Genomic DNA, 8284 nt, shown 5'->3' on the forward strand with positions numbered 1-8284 from the left:
CCGAGAGCAAGTAAATTGGGAGTTTTTCCAAAGCGAGTTTGGAAAAAGTATATCGATCGAGATTTGTTGATCAAAAGCGGAAGGAATTTCTTGAGCTTAAGCAAGGTTCTATGTCGATTCTTGATTGCGGCGAAGATTTGTTAGACTTAGTAGATACGCCGGGAATGTGTTTCGTCCGAGGTCGTCATGTGTAAGCGCCGAGGATGGGCTGAATGAAGACATAAAATGTTCGTTGGCATTCTTGAAATACGAGAGTTCGTAGTACTTGTTGAGCGAGCTTGTAAAGTCAGAAGAGCTTAGAAAAGAAAAACAAAAAGTTGATGTGGGAACTGGAGAGTTTGAAAAGATCCTCGGAAAGTCTCTTCAACATGCATCGAAGAAATTTAGAGATGATGTGGGCGGTCTAGAGGCGCCGGGCCTTTTTAGACGAGATCGTGATCGACCCCACAATGGGTACACGAGGCACCGATTCGCCGTGTGTTGGGAATGAACGTCGAGACGAGCAGTGTCGACATTGTGGCAAATGGCATTCGGAAGTCTGAGGTTCCGTGACCGCTCTGTTACAAGTGCGGATCGGTCGACCACTTTATTAAAGATTGCTCGAGGTTGTCTGAACAGAATACAAATCAGAGTGGGAAACCGGGTGCTACCACTGCTCGAGGTAGACTATCTGGAAATACGGGCAATGCTAGTGGTGGTCAAAGAGGATCTAGAGATGTTACGACCAGATCCGAGGCTCACGCTCCTGCTAGGGCTTATGCTATACGCGCACGTGAGGATGCTTCCTCGCCAGATGTTATTACCGGTACTTTCACTCTCTTTGATACTAATGTGATTGCTTTGATTGACCCTGGTTCTACTCATTCTTATATATGCGAAACCTTAGCATCCAGTAAGACTTTACCTATTGAGTCTACTGAGTTCGTAATTCAGGTGTCAAATCCCTTGGGTCGTTACGTGTTGGTCGACAAAGTGTGTAAGAAATGTCCTCTAGTAATTCGAGGTTCCTGTTTTCCGGTGGACTTGATGCTTTTGCCATTCGATGAATTTGATGTTATTCTTGGGTTGGATTGGTTGACCGTGCATGATGCGGTTGTGAATTGCAAAAGCAAGACTATTGATTTGAGGTGCGCAAATAACGAGATGATCCGAGTTGAGTCTACGGACTTAAAGGGTTGCCATTGTAATATCATCAATGTTGGCCCAAAATATATAAGAAAGGGTGCGAAGCATACCTTGCGTATGTACTTGATGATAAGGAGTTAGAAATAAAACCGAATCTGTGCGGTGGTTTGTGAATACCGGATGTTTTTCAGAAGAATTACCGGGTTTGCCACTGTTCGGAGATAGAGTTTGGCATTGAGCTTGTACAGGACCACACCGATTTCGATAGCTCCGTATCGTATGGCACCAACGGAATTAAAGGAGTTGAAAGCTCGGTTGCAAGAGTTGGTGGATAGAGGCTTTGCTCGCCGAGCTTTTCACCTTAGGGTGCACCGGTGTTGTTTGTGAAAAGAAGGACGAAACCATGAGGTTGTGCATCGACTATCGTCGACTTAATAAAGTGACAATAAAGAACAAGTATCCGTTCAGCGTATCGATGATTTGTTCAATCAACTGAAGGAACCTCGGTGTTCTCAAAAATAGATTTGAGATCGGGCTATTATCGATTCTTGAATCCGAGATTCGGACATACCCAAAAGCGCCTTGAGCGAGATATGGTCACTACGAGTTCTTAGTGATGCCGTTTGGGCTCACTAATGCCCCTGCGGTATTTTTGGATTCGATGAATCGGATCTTCAGACCATATTTGGATCGGTTCGTAGTTGTGTTCATTGGCGACATCTTGGTCTATTCAAGAGATGAGACCGAACATGCGAGCACCGAGATTAGTGTTGCAAATTTTACGGGATAAGCGGTTATATGCTAAGTTCAGCAAGTGTGAGTTACGGTTAAGAGGTTAGCTTCTTGGGTCATGTGGTATCTGCAATGGGTATTCGAGTCAACCGAGTAAAATTTCAGCCATACTTAGCTGGAAGCCTCCAGAAATATTCTTGAGGTTCGAGCTTTTGGGACTTGCGGTTACTACCGACGGTTTGTAAAAGGATTCTCGATGATAGCCACACCCATGACGAAACCGCTTCTTGAAAGATGTCAAGTTTGAATGGACGGAAAAGTGTCGAAAAGTTTCGACCAATTGAAAACTCATTTGTGAAGCTCCAGTACTAGTACTGACCGAATCGGCAAAGAGTTTGTCATCTATAGTGACGCTTCCCTACTTGGGTTAGGTTGCGTATTGATGCAAGAGGGTCGAGTTGTGGCCTATCGTCGAGACAATTAAAGCCACATGAGAAAAATTATCCGACCCATGATCTCGAATTGGCTGCCATCGTATTCGCCTTAAAGATATGGCGACATTACTTATTTGGTGAGAAGTGCCATGTGTATTCGGATCACAAAAGTCTCAAATATTTGATGACTCAAAGAGACTTAAATCTACGACAAAGGCGTTGGCTCGAGTTGTTAAAAGATTATGAGCTTGTCATTGATTATCACCCGGGAAAGGCTAATGTGGTTGCGGACGCCTTAAGCCGAAAATCACTTTGTTTGCTACGAGCTATGAATGTACACTTGTCTATTCTACCCGACAATGTGTTAATAGCGAATTAAAGGCCAAACCATTGTTGACTCATCAAATTCGTGAAGTTCGAAGGTTGACGATGAGTTGGTTGCAAAGCGAAATTTGAGTGTGTTCGAACAAGGAATCGAAGTTTCAAATTGATGATGACGATTGTTTGAGGTTCGAAGTCGTCGTGTGTTCCAAAGAATTGAACTTATTTCGATAATTCGAGCGAAGCCCATTGTAGCCGGATGGCAATCCACCCGGGAGTACGAAGATGTACAACGATTTGAAACGTCGGTTTTGGTGGCATGGTATGAAGCGAGACATCTCGACTTTGTTTGAGATGTTTAATATGTCAACAAGTGAAAGCGGAACATCAAGTGCCTTGAGATTACTTCACCGATTACGATACCCGAGTGGAAATGGGATCGAGTCACAATGGACTTTGTGTCCGGACTGCCATTGTCAGCAAGTAAGAAGGATGCGATCTGGGTTGTTGTTGATAGATTGACTAAGTCGGCTCACTTTATCCCTGTGCATACGGATTTTTCATTGGATAAACTAGCTGAATTATACGTTTCTCAGATTGTGAGATTACGAGGTATCGATTTACATTGTGTCGGATAGAGATCCGAGATTCACTTCGCGATTTTGGAAGAAATTGCAAGAAGCTTTGGGTACCAAGTTGCATTTCAGCACCGCCTTTCACCCCCAAACCGATGGTCAATCCGAGCGGATAATTCAGATACTTGAGGATATGTTGAGATGTTGCATCCTCGAGTTCGATGGTTCATGGGAGCAGTACTTACCTTTGATTGAATTCGCTTACAACAATAGTTTTCAATCAAGTATTAAGATGGCGCCTTACGAGGCCTTGTACAGGCGTAAATGCCGTACACCATTGTTTTGGACCGAGCTCGGTGAGAACAAAATTTTTGGAGTGGATTTGATTAAAGATGTTGAACAGAAAGTAAAAGTAATCCGTGAAAATCAAGATAGCCTCCGATCGTCGAGTAAGTCGACGCGGATCTGAAACGAAAAGACATTGAGTATCAAGTGGGAGATAAAGTGTTTCTTAAAGTTTCGCCTTGGAAAAAGATACTCGATTTATCTCAGAAGGCAAAGCGAGCCCGAGGTTCATCGGGCCATATGAGATATCCGAACGAGTCGGTCCAGTTGCGTATCGTTTGATTTTACCCCCTGAACTTGAAAAGATTCACGACGTCTTTCATGTTTCGATGCTTCGGCGCTATAGATCTGATCCGTCGCACGTAATTAGTCCATCAGAGGTTGAAATTCAATCCGATATGAGTTATGAAGAAGAACCGATTCGTATCCTAGCTCGTGAAGTGAAGGAGTTGCGAAACAAAAGGGTTCCGTTAGTAAAAGTGTTATGGCTCAAACACGGGATGGAAGAAGCTACTTGGGAACCCGAGAGCTCTATGAAAGAGTGTTACCCAAACCTATTTACAGGTAAGATTTTCGGGGACGAAAATTTCTTAAGTGGGGGAGAGTTGTGACAGCCCAAAATTGACCCTAGTCGGAAGTGGTTTGGGACCGTTAAACCTAGTCACCGAAATGTTTGAATGTAATATTTATTGTCTAGAATATGTAATTATGAATGTCTGAAAATTTCAAGTTCGATTTAGCCGATTGCATGTGAATTCAGTTAGTAGGACTTGTGTGACACTTTTGAAAAGTGAAAGGCTAATCTATAAGGACCTAATAGTGCATGTAGTCAAGGGAGGACTTGCATGTCAAATTCCCCCAAGTTGTAGTGGCCGGCCATGACAAGGAATCATGGGCTAAACATGTCATGAAACATGTTTTGTTGGTGCATTAGGGAGAAACAATAAACAAATAAGTATGGGTAATAAAGAAAAAAAAAAATGTGTGTGTGTGAGTGAAACCCCCATTGTCGTGCATTGTGGAAGAGAAAAGAAAAAAATTGTTCATCCATCTTTTCATTCTCTCTTGACCAAAAATACTAGAGGAAGGAAGGAATTTTGCTTCATGTTTGTTTTGGAAGAGGATTAGGAAGAGGTTGGCTATACTTGCATCAAGATTAAGGTATGTTTGAGGTTGTGCCATGAGATTCATGCATGTTTTAGTTGCTAGCTTGATGTTCTTGGTAGCCCATGGTTCAAATCTTTGCTATGTCATGGGAATGAAATTCGCCAAAGTAAATGTGGTGTTAATGCCATTGCATGCTAAATATCAAGCTTGATAATGATACATGTGATGGGGATTGAGGACTCTTAGATTTTCTTTTAGCATTTTTGAATGAGATACTAAGTTCTTTGTTTAATCATGACCAAATTATGGTGTTGTGATGTATTCGCCATGGTACATCCATAAGTGTGATTTATGCTCATTGCATGGAAAGTAAGATTTGTGTATTGAAATTTTGTTCATGTTTAGTTACAATCAACTTGAGATTCGGCTCTAGCATTTATATATGTATATATGTTTGCACACGATGTATTGGTATGACATATATGCTATTTCAAGGTGTATATTTGCTTGTGATGATGTCTCGATTATGAAGTAAATGAGAGATGTGTATTGAGCTACGATATGTAATGCGTTAGTAGTAAAATGTATGCTGTTTTGTGTGGTATTAAGTGTATAATTGGCCTCAACATGGACATGTATATTCGGCCACATGAGGGAAATTGGTGTGCATGCATTCGGTTAGAGGCAAGCATATTGATGCCTATTCTTGGCTTAGAAAATTTGGCTAAGAGGAATATTAACTAATGTGTTGAGTTCGATTCATGATTTCGTACATATGCGACTTTGATGCCTAATGAGTATATATATTGGCTAAGTATCTTGAATTCCTCTTCGATGCTCAAATGATAAAACCAATTTATTTGTTAAATTAAGCTCAAGAGCAAAGGGAGCTAAATCCGATAAGGGAAGGAAAAAGTCGTCGAATAGCCGTCGAAATCGTTCGACCACGTCCGAGGTAAGTTCTTGAGTAATAGAGCTTAAATTCGAATTGATTAGATCATGTTTAAAGCAAATTAAAATCATGCTCTTTGTGTGTGGCTATTGAGCGAAATTGCAAGTGTAAAAAGTGCCTTGTGTTTGAGTTTTGCTATTGAAAATGAAATACGAATGTGTCATAATTTATTGATAATTGTGCTCGGTTATTGAATGATGTCCGGGCTAAGTCCGAAGGCTTTGTGCTAAGTGACTATATCCGGACTAGGATCCGAAGGCATTCGATGCGAGTTAATAAATCCGGGCTAAGCCGAAGGCATTGTGCAAGTTACTAAACCGGGTTAAGTCTCGAAGGCATTCGTGCGAAGTCGCTATAACCGGGCTTCGTCCGAAGGCATTTGAGCGAGTCGTTATATCCGGTTAAATTCAAGGTACGTGATTCTAGAATAAGCGATCTTGCTGTAAAATTTCAGTTAATGCGCTTGAAAAAATTTCAAGAATGAGGTATGTTCATATGAGCTTGAATTAGTTGATTCCTTGAATAATATTCGCTCAGTCGAGTAATGAGTTTCCGATATTTGACTAAGGTGATCCCTTATGTATGAACATAGGGGTTGGAATGTGAAATGAGTATGATATTGAGAATTTGTGCATATGAAATTATCCGTTAGCTTTATGAATGCTATGCTTTTGTTGTGCTGGAATTTCTTGCTCAAACTTACTAAGCATAAATTGCTTAATTCGTTTTCTCTGTTTCTCTGTTTTATAGATTTTGCTCGTTAGCTATCGGATTCGGGATCATTGAAGTCGAAGTCATCCACACTATCAAAGCCTCCATTTTGGTATAATTTTGGTTGAACTTTGAAATGGCATGTATAGGACTACCCTTTTGTTGAAGGTCATGTACCTTTCGGTTTTGTGTAAACTTGGATAGCCATGCGAAAATGGCTTATATCGTTTTTAGTATAGTACTATAATCGTTTGTATGTCGATCATTATGAGGTATGGAATTGTTTTGAAACGATTAGCCATTGGAATGGTTAATCATGATCACACTTTGTGCTATGTATGCAAAAAGGGGCAATTGAATCATGGAAATCATGAAATAGGTAAAGCCTACCTTAAAGACAGATGCTAACTGCAGCAGTGATGTGGATGTGAAAAATCACTAAAAATAGTAGGAATGGTATTAAATAGTGAATAAATTATGTAAATGAACCTTGATGAGTCTACTTTCATATGGAAGAAACGAAACGGTCATAGGAGTTACATGTTAAGAGATATTAAAGTTCTCGTGAAACAGGGCCAGAACGGTTTCTGGATCCCCTGTTCCGTCTTTGGAAATTCATTGTAAATTAACAAGAGATAATTAGGAGTTATGCCATATATGTATAGATTCCTCTCTGAGTCTAGTTTCTATAGAAACAAACGACATCAGTATTAAAGCCCTGTACAAGGAGATATTCAATTTGTAACACACAAAGGTCAGTGTAGTCGAACCCTGGGATAGGGGAGACTTTAACTAATAAACTGTACCCATTGGCTCGACCAAAAATTTTAGAAAACAATCTGTAGATTAACATATGAGTCTAGTTTCAGGGAAAAATTACAAAACAAATTTTCGAGCTCTGAAACTCAAGATATGATTTTTAAGGCGACAGTGATGCAGTAACCAGCTTGTCTGGAAATTTCTAAATGGACTGTGAAAATAGTTAAGTCTGTGTGCACCTTGTGTTCGATTCCGGTAACGGACTCGGGTACGGGGTGTTACAGAAGATCCCAACACTCACCTAGCAAATTTCCTGGAATTTTGCGATACATTCAAAATCAATGGAGTTTCTAATGATGCCATCCGTCTTCGGTTATTTCCCTTTTCACTAAGAAATAAAGCTAAACAGTGGTTGAACTCGTTATGTAATATCCTGATTTTGGGCCTAGTCGGAATAGTGGTTTCGTGACCACAAAATCTGAGATAGAAATAATTATTTTATGATTATTTTGAGGTCTATGATATGATTGCATGATTGTGTGAAAATTTCGTGAAGAAATTTTATGCATAAGGTGCTTAAATTGAAATTAGGGACTAAATCGAATAATTTGTAAAACTTGCATTCTAGAAGTTTCTAGTATGAAATTGTTTTGAAATATTAATTAGGAGTCTTAAATAGAAATTTTACCAATTTCTAAGTCTATGGACAAAAATTGGACATGGATGGAATTTTTGGAAAGTTTAGTAGTAAGGGCATTTTGGTCATTTAGGGGTTAAATGAATTAAAATACAAAATTAAAAGCCAATTTTGCTCATCTTCAACCCCATGGCCGAATATAGCAAGGAGAAACCATGGCTAGGGTTTTTCAAGCTTCCAAGCTCGATTGTAAGTCCGTTCTAGCCTCGTTTTTAATGATTTTTACGTTTTTGGAGTCCCGGTAGCTCGATTAAGCTTATGCTAGCAATAATTCAACCTAGGGTTCATATTTGGAAAAATACCCATAGGTGAAATTTGTGTATTTTAGTGTTTTATGATAGAATATGAGGTTTTAAATTATGTTAGATAACTTGTGCTACTCGGTTTTAAGCGAAAACTAGCAAAAGGGCTTAATCGGTAAAAATACCTAATAGTCATAAGTACATGTTAGAGTGAGAATTTGATGTTGCCATAGAAGGGAAAAATGATCAGCATCTCATAAAACATAAGAAAATAGGCTGAAGTT

This window comes from Gossypium arboreum, chromosome 3, assembly GCF_025698485.1.
Source record: "Gossypium arboreum isolate Shixiya-1 chromosome 3, ASM2569848v2, whole genome shotgun sequence".
NCBI lineage: Eukaryota > Viridiplantae > Streptophyta > Magnoliopsida > Malvales > Malvaceae > Gossypium > Gossypium arboreum.